Source organism: Aquarana catesbeiana, linkage group LG02, assembly GCF_042186555.1.
Source record: "Aquarana catesbeiana isolate 2022-GZ linkage group LG02, ASM4218655v1, whole genome shotgun sequence".
NCBI classification, from domain to species: Eukaryota; Metazoa; Chordata; class Amphibia; order Anura; family Ranidae; genus Aquarana; species Aquarana catesbeiana.
The window spans coordinates 730967001-730981578 of NC_133325.1; positions in this window are offsets into that span (position 1 = coordinate 730967001).

The window sequence follows — 14578 nt, forward strand, 5'->3', positions numbered from 1 at the left end:
ACATACACATACATAACATTGGACTTAATAAAATCTAGGTAATAGGTAGTATATACACGCCAATAAAATTAGATAGATGATACGCCGACCCTGTCAGGGCATCCTAAAAAATTCTACGTGTTTCATGGCTCTTTACCATTCGTCAGGAGTTAGGTGCAAAGATTAAGCTATAAATGCAAAAGATTTACGTTAATGAATGCTACCTTTTAAAAAGGGAGACAAAGCTGTTAGGGAGCAAAGAGGCTGTACTCACAAGTCGGCTGTAAACTGTGCCCAGCTGATATAAAGGGAGGAGGGGCCCCAGACAGATTGTCTGTCCCGGGGCTGAGGTGGGGTGCCCAGGGTTAGGTGTACCCACCTAACATATTACCTAACTGTAGGGATTCACTCACTATAAGCAAGGAGGTTTTTTGTTGCTCTATCTGCTTCTATAACTGTCCACTTGTGGTCTATGACTTGATGGAGAAAAATAAGTGATGCAAAGAAGCCGCAATATGCATACAACAATCCTCTGTCATATAACCTAGTGTACTTTTCACCTAGGAAGAGAACAGGACTCTAGGATTATTTATAAAAGAAAAAATTCACGCTAGGTGTGTAAATCAATTTCAAAGTGAATAAAACAACCTATGAAGGAATATCCTGCAGCTAAGCACTATAACCTTGATAAAGGGCACTACTAGATAAATACAGAAAAAAGTGCAGCGCTGGATATATACAAAACCCATAAAACGGTGCTAATAAGTGATTATTATATATGAACCATGTACATTGGAAATAAATCAAGCACAAATATATGCACCTATGCAAAAGAAGTGCTTCACCACATCGGCATCCATAAAACTTTTTCCTTGCAAGGACGTATATTAAAAACAACTCAGCTCAAAAACGAAACTCCGCGCACGGCACGGTACGAGCGTGTCTACCCTACGGCCGTTTCGTCAGAAATGACATCATCAGGGGCACCTGATGATGTCATTTCTGACGAAACGGCCGTAGGGTAGACACGCTCGTACCGACGGCGCATGCGCGGAGTTTCGTTTTTGAGCTGAGTTGTTTTTAATATACGTCCTTGCAAGGAAAATGTTTTATGGATGCCGATGTGGCGATTTTTAATAAAGGAAAGTCAAAACGCTCTACACTATTGGAGTTTCCTTTCTTTTCCCCTTGGATATCTGGGAGTGATTTTTCCTCATTGGGTCGCTGTCTGGAGGCTTATGGAGATCGTTTGCTGACATACATTTACCACCCTGGAAGAGGTCCATTCCCTGTGAGGACAACACCACGAGTTGATGCTATTATGCCTCTGATCAGAGGCTGTCTGGTAAGCCTTTAATCCACACAAGGTGACAGGCGTACATCACGGTGACAGTCACAAATTTATCTCTACAACAAAGTCACTTCAATCCTTAACCTCTATGGACACTTTTGTTTTGTATTTTGAATTTTACTTAGATATGTCATTATGGTGGTATTAACCACACACGTATCCTTATGGTGAAGCACTTCTTTTGCATAGGTGCATATATTTGTGCTTGATTTATTTCCAATGTACATGGTTCATATATAATAATCACTTATTAGCACCGTTTTATGGGTTTTGTATATATCCAGCGCTGCACTTTTTTCTGTATTTAGGACTCTAGGATTGCACAAGGACAGTCAACAACAGGAAAAACGAGAGGGGGCATGCTTGAGAAAAGCTCTGTCTAGCCTCCGGCCTAAAAGCTATTAGCAATGCTGGCCAATGCCTCGAAATCCCAAACAACACTTGACCCCGCTGCCGTGGGGTCAATAAAATGATTCCTGGCCGCGGAAAGAGACAGCCCCAGCACACGGAGAGGCCAGAGCCTCGAGGTTGATTATCTCCCCATCCTCGCACGCCACCTCCGTTCGCGAAAGCTCTCCGGCCTCATTTTGCGGCTCGGAGCTGATAGATGATCCTGGCTCCCCTACAGGCTCGTATATGCCCTCCTTGGTGAGTGAACTTAAAAGGGAGATGGTGAGCATGTTTCACAGTATGGAGAAAGCTATTAAAAAGGAGATCTCCACGGTGAGGGGGGATATGGCACATCTACTCATCAGGGTAAAGGAGACAGAACAGCACCAAGATTCATATGAGATAGCCCTTTTAAGAACTACAGGAGACTGTCACTCAATTGGCTTATGCACATAGGGCCTCATTATACAAACGCGAGGATCTCCAGAATCGCAATCGCAGAAACAACCTGCGTATCCGGGGGTTGCCAGAAGCAACCAGGGACAATGACCTAGAATCCTCGATTTGAGGCATTCTTAATTCCATCCTAGGCAACCCAGTCACTGAAGCTCTGCGATTCGATCGGGTTCACCGAGCCCTGAGGCCTCGCAACATCACCTCTGATCAACCCAGAGATGTGATTTGTCGTCTCCATTACTTTGAAGATAAAACTGCTCTCATGTCCAATCTGAGGAATACTCCTAACATTGACTTTGATGGGGCCACTCTCAATATCTTTCCTGACATCTCAGAGACCCTTGATCACCCCAGGGCCCTAAAACCCCTCTTAGGTCAATTGAAAGGAGATGGAGCTACTTACAGATGGGGCTTCCCTGCGTGTTTAATAGCTACTAAAAATGATCGCTCCTCCACGCTGCGGTTCCCTGAGGAGCTCCCTGCTTTTCTCCAGGATATGAACTTGCCGCATATGGAACTCCTGGGTTGGCAGAACCCCACACCCACCTTCTCGGCTCCCCGGAATTCCCAACTCCATCAAAGCAGAAGCTTGTCTCCACCCCAGGCTCATCTCAGAAAAATGGGTGAAATGTCTCCTTCTATACACTCATCTCCCTTGCTACCATGCCTCTATGCATCGCCTGTAGTTCACATCTTAACTCATTCTTCCATGTTACGGGTCTGATTCACTATATTGAACACCTCAATGCCTATTTTCTAAAACTGCGCTTATGATCATACTGGGTTAGTTTGTTGGTATACCCTTACTTTATATGATCATTTTTGTTTGCTGTTAACTGACTTGATGTATAAGGAGTGTTGTACATTTAGAACATTGCTAATGTTTGCAGCTATTATTGCTTTTTTATACAGGCTGTTTGCTGACGGAGCCCACTGCTCATCGTTCATGCTCTTACAATGGCGTACGTCCCTTGCCCCTCTCCTCCTGGGGTTGGTGGGAGTTGGCAGCCTTTATACTATGCTGATTGGTTTCTTCCTGGAATCCGTTTTGACTGCTTGCTTCCCCCGTCTCCACTGGGACCATTGCAGATTTCTGCATGATTTTCCTCCTACTCCCAACTGTTTTACAGACTGTTACAGAGTTTTCTGTATGTGTTTTTTCTCCTTTTTCTCTCCTTTTCTGGCTTTTTCTTATTCCCCCCCTTCTCACCTTCTCTCCCCTTCCTTTTTTTTCTTCTCTACTGGCACACGTGGTTATATAAATTATTGGCACACTCGCCACTAATCCAATGGCTACTATAAAGATCCTCTCATATAATGTATGGGGCCTTAGCCTGGCCGCGAAGAGGCATCAAGTCCTGCGAGAAATGAAGAGTTCCCCTTGCTATATTGCCTTTCTCCAGGAAACTTATCTGACTCATTCTACGTCTGTTAAATTATACTCACAGCACTTCCCACAATGGTACTACAGTCTATCTGATACCAACAAGGCCAAAGGAGTAGCCATTGGGTTCAGTAAGAGTGTATCATTTCGTTTTACTGATATGTTAGCGGAAGATCATGGTCTTTTTCTTTTTATTAAAGGGTACATAGGCAACACCAGATGTACTCTGCAAACGTTTATTGCCCTAATCACAATCAACCCATTTTTTTTACCCAAACTCTTACAAAACTTTCACAATTTGCTGAGGGCCTGATAGTTTTGGCGGGAGATATAAATATGCCTCTAGAACCCACTATTGATACATCCCAAGGCCACTCTAATATCCCATTCAAAAGATTAGCACAGGTCAAAAAAAGACTCCTTGATCTTCAACTTATGGATGCTTGGCGTCTTCTCCACCCCAAAGAAAGGGACTACTCTCACGTCTCTAAAACACACAACTCATACTCCAGAATAGATAACATTTTCCTAGATCACCTCCACCTCCCTCTCCTACGTTCAGCCTGCATAGGTACTGCCACTCTCTCCGATCACGCGCTTGTTTCTATATGCTTGACCATGCCCACTCTGCCTCACTGTCCCAATAACTGGAAGCTTAATGATTCTCTTATCTCCAATTTAACAGAGGTTTCTATGTTATCTACTACTCTATCTCAATAATTCAAAGAAAACGCATCCTCAGTTACTTCCCCCTCCGTTCTATGGGAAGCGCATAAAGCTTCGATGAGGGATAGTCTCATTGAATTGGGTGCGAGGAGAAAGAGGGAGCATGGTCAGCAGCTTAAACAGACTCTAGAGCAAATTGCTGAACTAGATAAGCGACATAAACTATCATTACATGTTTCACACCTCGAAGCTCTAACCCTTAAGAGAGAGGAACTTAAAACCCTCCTCGATCTTGACACTAAACGGAAATTCCACTATGTATCCCAGAAAGTATACGAATGGGGCAACAAACCAGGTAAATAATTAGCTAGATCCCTTGTGGCCAAAAAACTCTATCTTTAATACCCAAAATAAAATTGCCTTCTGGGGAATTGGTACTGACTTGTACAATGTGGAGGCCTGGCCTGGCAATTTTGCCATTGGCAGAAAAACGTAAACGTATACTCACTTATTTGAAAGAGGCTAACCTACCAAAATTGTCACGGACTGCCCTTAATGATATGGAAGCTGACTTCTCCATAGAGGAATTTCAATGTGCATTAAAATCCTCTCCCTCTGGTAAAGCCCCTGGTCCTGATATTTTCACCATTTTATATTATAAAACCTTTAGCGTCATTTTACTCCCCCATCTCACGGCATATGCAATTTCCATTTCCCACAAATCTGGTCTTCGCCTGGAATCCCTTTCCGCCCACATCACCGTCATCCCTAAACCTGACAAGGACCCTATCCTATGTGGTAGCTATAGGCCCATCTCCCTTCTAAATGTTGACACCAAGCTCTACGCCAAAGTTATGGCAAATAGATTGTTCCCCCTTCTGCCCCATTGGATTACAGCTGACCAAACTGGATTTATACCTAATAGGGAGGCCAGAGACAACTCTCTCCGCACCTTATCCTTGATTCATTATGTTCGCAGATGCTCCAAGTCCACCCTCCTTCTCTCCACAGATGCTGAGAAAGCATTCGATAGGGTGGACTGGGACTATCTCAAGACAACTCTCCGCTATTTTGGCCTTGGCCCCAAGATGTTTCAATGCATTTCCTCTCTTTATTCAAATCCCACTGCACAAATCCGTATAAATGGCACTCTAAGTGACCCCTTTACACTACACAACTGAACCAGACAGGGCTGCCCCTTATCCCCCCTTCTTTTTGCTATATCTCTTGAACCTTTTTTGGCCACAATTAGACACAATAGAAATATTCATAGCATCTGAATCGGACATAGACTCCATAAATATGCAGCTTACACTGATGACATTTTGTTTTTTTCAACAACCACGCATCTCATTACCAAACTTAATGTCTGCATTCTCTACCTTCCAAACATTATCTAATTTCAAAATTAATCTATCAAAATCCAAAAATTTAAGCATTACTGTTCCCCAATCAGTAGCTGATCAATTAAAACTCCTTTTTCCCTTTTGTGGGAAACCATACATATGAAATACCTTGGCATATACCTTACCCCCCACCTCCATTCCCTTTTTAGACATAATTATATCCATCTCCTCAACAACATTCGAGCTGACCTCAGGAAATGGTCACCCCAGTCTCCCTCATGGCTGGGCAAAGTAAATATAATCAAGATGAACATGCTTCCCCGCATACTCTTTATTCTACAAATGATTCCTTTAAGGGTTCCAATAGGTTTTTTTGCTCTACTTCAGACCATGATCGTTGTATGGAGAGGCGGCCACCCCAGAGTCTCCAGGGAGGATCTCTTTCGAGCAAAACACTCTGGGGGGTTGTCTCTACCTAATTTTAAAGCTTATTATCATGCTATAATACTGTCACATATAGCAGACTGCAAATATGCTAATGCTTCCAAGCTACGGGTACAACTAGAACATTCTTTATGTGGCTCGGATCTTTCCATTGCTCCTTGGATACCACGTTCTTCTAGAAATCTTTCTCATAATACCTCACCCCTCACTGTATCCTCTTTGGACGTTTGGGATGGCCTACATAAGAAACTCTCATGGTTTTATGACTCTCCACTGACACCTCTTCTGCATCATACCTATTTTATGCCTGGCTCCATTCACCCAGGGTTCCAATCCTGGTCACCTGAGGGCCCGTTACTTTTGCACCATGTCCTTTGCTCCAATTCACTTAAACCTCTATCTGAGATTTTGGGATCAAAACCAATTACATTTATGCACACATGGAGGTACAACCAACTGAACTGTTTTCTTCAAACTCTCCCCCAACCGCTATGGGGCATCCAAGACCTAAATAGAATTGAACAAGTGTTTCTTCATACGGATCCCCCAATACATTGTATTTCCCAGTTTTATAAGGCTCTTATTGATTTGCAGAGTCCTACATATCCGGCTTACCTGACCAAGTGGGAGCTTGACCTGGGCGCCAATATCACCGACAAGAAAAAGGACAAAGTTCTCCAACTTACACATTTATCTTCACTTGCTTCCTCTATGGCGGAAGCTAATTTCAAACTTCTCACCAGATGGCATCACACACCTGTTAAACTTCATCGTATGTTCTCTACCAACTCGCCACTATGTTGGAGGAACTGTGGAAATGATGCTACCCATGCCCACATCTGGTGGTCCTGCCTTCTCATTCGCCCTTTCTGGTCTAAGGTGATTGATTTGATCCCCCAGATTACCAAGGTCAATATTTCTACTGATCCATGGACAGTTCTATTCCACGCTACCTCAACGCCCATAGGAAGATATAAACCCTCCCTTATTCCACATCTCCTAAATACATCCAAGGCTCTCATCCCCGCCCTTTGCAATCAACCTACAATTCCATCCATGAAATCCTGGCTACAAAAAGTATCCGAAGTAAGCCTCATGGAAGAACTTACCCATATTGCAAGAGACACTACTAAACAATATACTTTAACTTGGGCCCCCTGGTCTTCGTTCTGCAACACCCCTTATTACAAGGATATCATCTCTTTGAGCCCCCAGGATACCCAGGCTTCCTAAATTGTCCTCCCACCTAACCAGCTATTTCATTTTTACTGACAGTGGGGGTTCATACTCCTCTGAGATTTCAGAAAACTAATGGTAATTGCTCTAAACTTAATTGTGTTGCCATGTCTGCCAGTCTACCTACCTGACCCTCTTTCTCTCTCCCCATACCCCTCTCTCTCTCTTCCCACTTCTCCCTCTCTTCTCATCTCTTCCCCTCTCTTTTACTTTTAAACTGTTGTCAATTTTATAATGTTTTGATTACTCAGTCAATTGTTAATATGAAACTTTCTGACTGAAGGACTTACCTAGAATCATACATAGCTCAGGGCCCATGCCTAATGTACTTGGAAAGTCCTTGCGTTTGTCTTCTCTGTTAAAACAATGACTTATTTTCTAAGTGCTTTATTTTCTGTATCTGCATTCCTTTTTCAATAAAAACTTATTAAACAAAAAAAAAAATAATAAAACTAGAACTATGCTTCAATGCCAGTAATAGTCATACCCCGCAAGGCCAGAAAAATCATCATTTACTAATGCACCATGTGCTAAACAATATATAAATATAGAATCCTGTAAACCAAAAAAGTACTGGAAAGTGCAACATTATCATTTTATAACAAAACTGCATTTATCTGTCACCAAAAAAACAATAAGTCAAGGTAACATTTTTTTTAAGATCGTAGGCAGAGGCAACCTAATGGTTCACACGTGGTCAGTTGTGCATACAGAACTGCTGGTTTATAGCTGGAAACTGATAGAATTGTTCACCTGAACTATATTGAGGTGAAGTTGATTACACATATGACACTCTGATCTTAGATCTACCAACAGCTGTGTATCAGATAGAAATTGAATGGTCTGTTTAGGCAGGCCCCCACACTACTACAAGTTTTTGGCAACTCTAACACAGATTGTATGATCGCTCCCAACTGTCCCTGATTTGGAGGAACTGTCCCTGATTTGGAACAATGTCCCTCTGTTCCTCATTCCTCCTCATTTGTTCCTCATTTTGGTCTAATTTATATAATTTTATAATTGAAAAGGTGTTTTCAAGTGCTAAACGTTTCATTCAATGTCTAAATTGCTGCATTTGTAAATTTCAAAAGCCAGTAGTATAAAGGAATAGTAGTGGTAAAAAAAGTACTTGCGGCTTAAAGGAGAAGTTAAGCCTGAGCTTTTTAGGCTGGGCTTCTCCTCTGGGTCACAGGAGTGCAATCCGTTTTGCATTCCTGTGACCCGTTTTCAGCAGAGAGCGGTCTGAAGTCCACTCTCCGCTGACGTCACTGCCATCAGTCGAGGCACCTCGTCATCCTGACTTCCCAAGTCTGGATCCACCAGCTGGCTTGATTGATGGCAGTCGGCTCGCTGAGGCAGCCACTCCCCGCCCCTCCACAGCTCAGTGCTCAAATGAGCGTGGAGAAGCAGAGAGGAGAGACACTGAATGACAGGCAGCACCTCTCCTCTCTGGGATCTGTGAGAACCGAGCCATCAGCGATGTTCGGTGGCTCGGTTCTCAGTGCAGAGATGGTGGGGGACAGATGCAGCATCAGTCTGATGCTGCATCCACATAGGTAAGAATGAATAAAAAAAACTAATAATTTCTTTTGTATAATTCTCCTAATAAGGGGGTGTGGTAGGGGTGTGTGTCAACATATACATCCTAATATCCTTTTGCTAATAGGTGTCCCTTGTTCCCATCTCAAAAAGCTGGGAGGTATGTTGAATCAATATACTATCAAATTGTCTTGGGTATGGCCAGCTTTAGAAACTGTCTTACAGTATGTTTAATAGAGAACAGTTCGTGTTTCTGAACACTGGTGTCCTTAGTTCACAGCCTCCATATAAGAACGTTTCCACCAGGTTGAACTAAGTACTCCTTCCAAAAATCAGGGAGGAAGGACCTGAGGTCCTCCTGAGACAATGCATCAAATAGTGTATAGCAAACAAAAATGGCCAATAGAATGAGATACCTCTCAAGTTTCTAAGATACGAAATAGCACAACTTATAGCACATAATATTTAGGCAGAGGATACCTCCCATGCCACGCTTCCCAGTAATGAGGACCACAACAAATGAAAGTACAAGAATGATCTCTTATACCCACTAAGGTTTTTTCACCATTACTTTTCTGTAAATTTAACTTGTAAAATGAATGAATTAAATTTTGTAATATAACAATGCTGGCTATTAAATAGTATGTATTATTATATTTATGTATTTATTATATTATTTTATATATTATATATTATTATATTATTGTATTTATTATATTTATGTATATATATTACCAAACCCAAGATGCTGGCAATGCTGGCTTACTTGTGAAAATACTTTCTCAGTCACTGACCCAGAACCAGCATACAGATAAGGAAAGTCAGAAGTTATCTGCACACTTGTTCCTGGTCAATGGCTAATAGTACCGAAGTCAGAGGTTCAGAATATCAGCTGAGCAGCTAGAATTTTCAAAAAAGGGTGATCAGCAGAGTCAGTATTTCTTTCCACAGGTTTCGCTTATGAAAATCCAGTCAAAATTACAGCCAGTTCTAAGTTCAAATTCCGAAGGTCCCCTCCTGGCTCCTCTTCTGCTAAATTTGCTATTGCCTGTCACTTGCCTGGTTGTAAATTTGCTACTGCCTGTCAACTGTCACTTGCCTGGTTGTTACCCTACTAGGTTTAGATGCCTTGTGTGGCCACATCTGGATCTGTGGGTGCAGCAGGTGTGAGTCAGGGATGAGAAGCTGGAGATGCTTACAGGAGTCATAAGTGTATTTACAGTATACCTCAAGTAAAACCATCTTCTTGCATTTCTCCAACATTAGTGGTGAGATCTCTGCACATTTAAAGCAGGTCATAGATAGTTCAAATCTCAGCCGGTTCAGGGGTCAAAGGTTGAACCATCTATGGGTAGGCTGATTATATCCAAGTCGATCCATCGATCGATCCATCGATCGACTTGGGTACAACCAGCATGTCAGATTTGTTGTGCGATTATTGCCAGCGGCTAAAGCTATTAGAAATAATCACTGTATTCTCCCGGCAGGGGTGGCTCCCTGCACCCCCCAGCCAGGAGAACACAATAGCTCTGTGGAGGGATTCCCCCTTCAACGCTAGCTGTGTTGATAGGGGAATAGAACGATTCCCCCCATCTATGGTCTGCATAGGTCCTTAACTGCTGCTACAGTTATGATGGTCTCTCTCCTTTAATTTATTTAATGGTATTGGAGGGGCAATCACAGCAGTAATCTTCAGGCCATTTGGGGAGATTTATTTCCAAACTAATGAAGCCTACATAGTTCTGGCACAGATATTAATTGGCAGAGCCAGTAACCCAGGACCAGTGCAGCTTGACATCTCATCCCCCCACTATAGTAGCTGTTGACAACAATGATATTTTAACTGCTTGCAGGAACTTTCTTTTCACTGAACACCAGTGTAAGTGGCATTATATTGTCCCACTGACATAAAGCATCGCTGGCCACCACTCTTAAACATTGCAAGGGTACACTACAATGGCCAACAATGCAAGGGAAGGCTTCTCCACTTACATCCAGGAAACACAACACTGACCACTAGCGTAAGAGGGCACTACACTGACCACCAATGGAGGAGGACTTTTCTCCATTATCCATCATTGCAAATGGGGTTTTCTCCATTGACCCCTTGTAAGGGTGTCCTTCTTAACTGACCAGTGATGTAACAGAACACTACACTAACTACCAATGTAATGGGGTACCTCTTTGCTCAATACCAGTGTAAGGGACCCTTCTCCTACTAACCTCCAAGATAAGTGAGATATAAGATGAGTAGATCATGCCTGCCTTTTAGTAACAGAAAGCCACAGGTTTTCATTGTTCAGCATTACAACCTTCTAGCCACTGGCATCCTAACAACCATTGATGTCATTGGTTGATAAGGAGGACATTGGGTGCATATGCACAGCATCTTGCTTGCCACTCCCCTGCCCCTCTCCATCAGCACTGGGGTCGTATTAGCTAAATAAGGGGAGAAGAGAAACATTGGAATACTAGTCGGTTCCAGAGTTCAAAGGTGTATTTGCTTGGGAAGACGAAATCACCTCTAATGCTGGGTGTCCTAAATGTGTGGATGTTGCTGTGATATGTAAAACTATTTGTTTCGTTTTTTTACATTTTAGAAGGGGGTGCCTCGAGATTGTGTATGATTTTAAAGGGGGCCTTGACTAAAAAAAGGTTGAGAAACACTGCGTTGTCTGCGTTTCTTTTTTGGCTATTATCATTTATTTAATTTCATAATTATTATTGAAAAGTTTGTTGTATAAAGGAAAGTAGTGTGAGAAACTTTTGAAAGTTTCAGGAGGAGTGAGTCTTACTACAACTGAAGGACCCTCTGTCCTCCTTTACCTCTATTACTAGCTATCACCTTTATTAATGCTAATTACATTATTATTACTATTTAAGGTACTTATATAGCAGCATCAATTTACACAGCGCTTTACATATACATTGTACATTCACATCGGTCCCTACCCTCAAGGAGTCTACAATCTAAGGTCCCTAACTCACATTCATATACTAGGGCCAATTAAGACAGAAGCCAATTAACCTACCAGCATGTCTTTGGAGATCTTATGTGCCGGCATTTCTCCGTTCCACCAACCCAGACCTGCGCAGAGAGCAATATATATACTGACCCAACAGAGATCAGAATTCATACACTTCTTACTTTGTATACTATAAGAAATGCTTACCTGGAAAATAATCAGAATATAGCTGGGACCGCCCACCCATGGGTCATTGCCAATCTAGGCCAGGCTAAACACCTTCCCCATGTATATAAATATTATTCATAACATATTTCAACTTACAATGTACAGACAGTTGTTTAACAGTAAACAGGCTATCAGATCACTTTGTCCCAGACTCTAGCTTGCGGTTAGCACAAGACTGTAACAAGACTTCCTCTTTTTCTATAGAAACTTATTTCCTACTTTTAACTACAGAGCAATAATATATTTAAAGGAGTAAAGAGAGACCCACTGGTGCGTCTGATCGACACAGTGCGGACACCAGCGAGAGGGTAAAGGCATTTAGACATCCAGGAGGGAGGATCCTGGCCACAAATTATTTTACTACCGCATTAAAACACCTTATAGGATAAAGTGGCACAAATTCTGTGCCGAGGAGGACTGATAACAGTTATTCTTGTTGCATGGAGCTTAATTTGCTATATGCTGCGTAAGGATACTGTACTCCATGCTGAGTCTTAGCTAAAATATCTATACCTTTACCCTTGGGTTGGAACACTACCATCACCCTAGTGTGTTTCCATATCTACCTTCAGGGTGGTTTGGACTATCCATACTGCCCTCCTTTCATTATGATCTACTCTTGTTTTTACTCAATGTACATTTTAACTCTTTATCTCCTGAAGAAGCGTATACTACATGAAACATGTTGAGCAATGAGCAACCTTTGTAACTGGACATCACCACCCCTCGAGTAGCCACCATTGTATATCTGGCCAATAGGAGATTAAGGTTGTGCACTGTATCTTTCATATGTTGTACTTAATTGGAGGATCCCTACCTATATTCTGAGGGTATCTGGTGATACGAGCCCAGTTATCTGTTTTTTTTAAATATAATATAAACATGTTGTATATATAAGATGCCTACACATCTCTTGTTTTAAAACAGTTTCAATAAAAACATATTTTTAAACAATATCTATGTTCATTTTGGTGCCAGTAAAGTCCCAAACTTTCTCCTTTTTTCCTCAATATTTAAAGGAGTAAAATAGCACAAAGCAGTGCAAATATTAGGGGGGGGGGGGGGGGGCTTTTTTACAAGATCATTTCAACAATAGTGGGGAAGCTGTATGAGTGAGATCCACCATTGGAAAAATGGAAACACATGGGGTGATTTCTAGCATGACCTTGTAGGATTGCGAAAAAAAAACAAAACATTTTTCGTTTTGATACATTAGTATTTATGGTTTAAAATATCTTCTTTGCATAAAATATTTTTTTTTACTCCATAAGGAGCCCAATTACTTTATTTTTACAAAACCCTGTATGTTCCAGTCCATAAGTGCTTGTAACAATATTGTGTGTAAATTCATTTTGTGCTGGATTTCCTGTACAGAAATGACAAAGAGACAAAACTCACAAAAGTGCTCTAGACCTTTTAAACATGATCCCGTTGTTAGTTAGGAAGCGTACCGAGTACTTACAGGCCGTACACATCAGAAAGCTTTTAAATGGAGGATGTGAATTCCATTTACTGCAGAAAATTGGCAGTTACAGTTTGTCAAATGCATGAAATTTAATAAATGCAGTCTTTTGTTCCTTTGTACAGCAGCGTATACAAGTTTTATGAGCCATCAGGGAGTATAACCCAGTTTCCTGTTGCAAGTGCGTTTAAGCACAGGTCACCTGGTTTAATTGCTGTTTGAAGTCAGTAGTAACTAATTATTTGCAACCTTTCCATAACTGGACAGATATGTAGAATGCAGTAGAGGATTTTTTTTTTCTTATTTTTGCAATCAGCAGCTCAGCACTCTCATAGAATGAGCTGCTCAGATTGGTCCCAGCTGCTTGCCATCATCTGTATTTACGGCAAAGAAAGATTCATAGAGCATGCCACGCTAAGTGCATTACAACCGACATAATAATAACCGTAAAGCCAGCCTGTCAGCAATGCAAAGGATTCTTTATGAATTTCCAAGCTATCATTTTCTTTTGCTTAGAGTGTAATGGGTTTTCATATCTTAAGAGCATCTCTGTCTTTGGACTAATGGTATGCAGAATTCTGAGGTTGGCGAAGGCATTGTGTTATGTTTATATTCACAGAAACAAGACTTAAGAGGGAAGCTTTCTAGCACCATCCAGATGGAAATAGCTGCTTCTATGTGAAAAGCCAAATCTAGGAACATGTAAAAGGGTTATAAATGGAGCTAAGAAAAAAGCATCCTCACAGCTCAAGTAGCATCACCTTAGAACTCTTGAAGATAAACTTTAACAGTTTTAGGTCATTTTTACATTCTTAAGTTAATAGCTTTGCACAATAATAAGGGTGCACAGCAATGGCCCCTACATTTGTGACATACTCTCTACAGGGTCTTGTACATGCAAGCTTCAAGGTAAACTATAGTAGTTTTAGGTCTGTTTTGTTTTAATGCATTTTTTTAAGTTAATAGCATTGCACAAATGTTTTAAATCATTTTATTGCAATCCATTTAGGATTTTATTAACAAGAGGTCATGGCAATGGTTCCTCCATTTGTGAATGACTCTCTACAACGTATTGTACATTCAGACATCAAGGTAAACTATTGTGTTTTTAGGTCAACTTTGTTGATATTC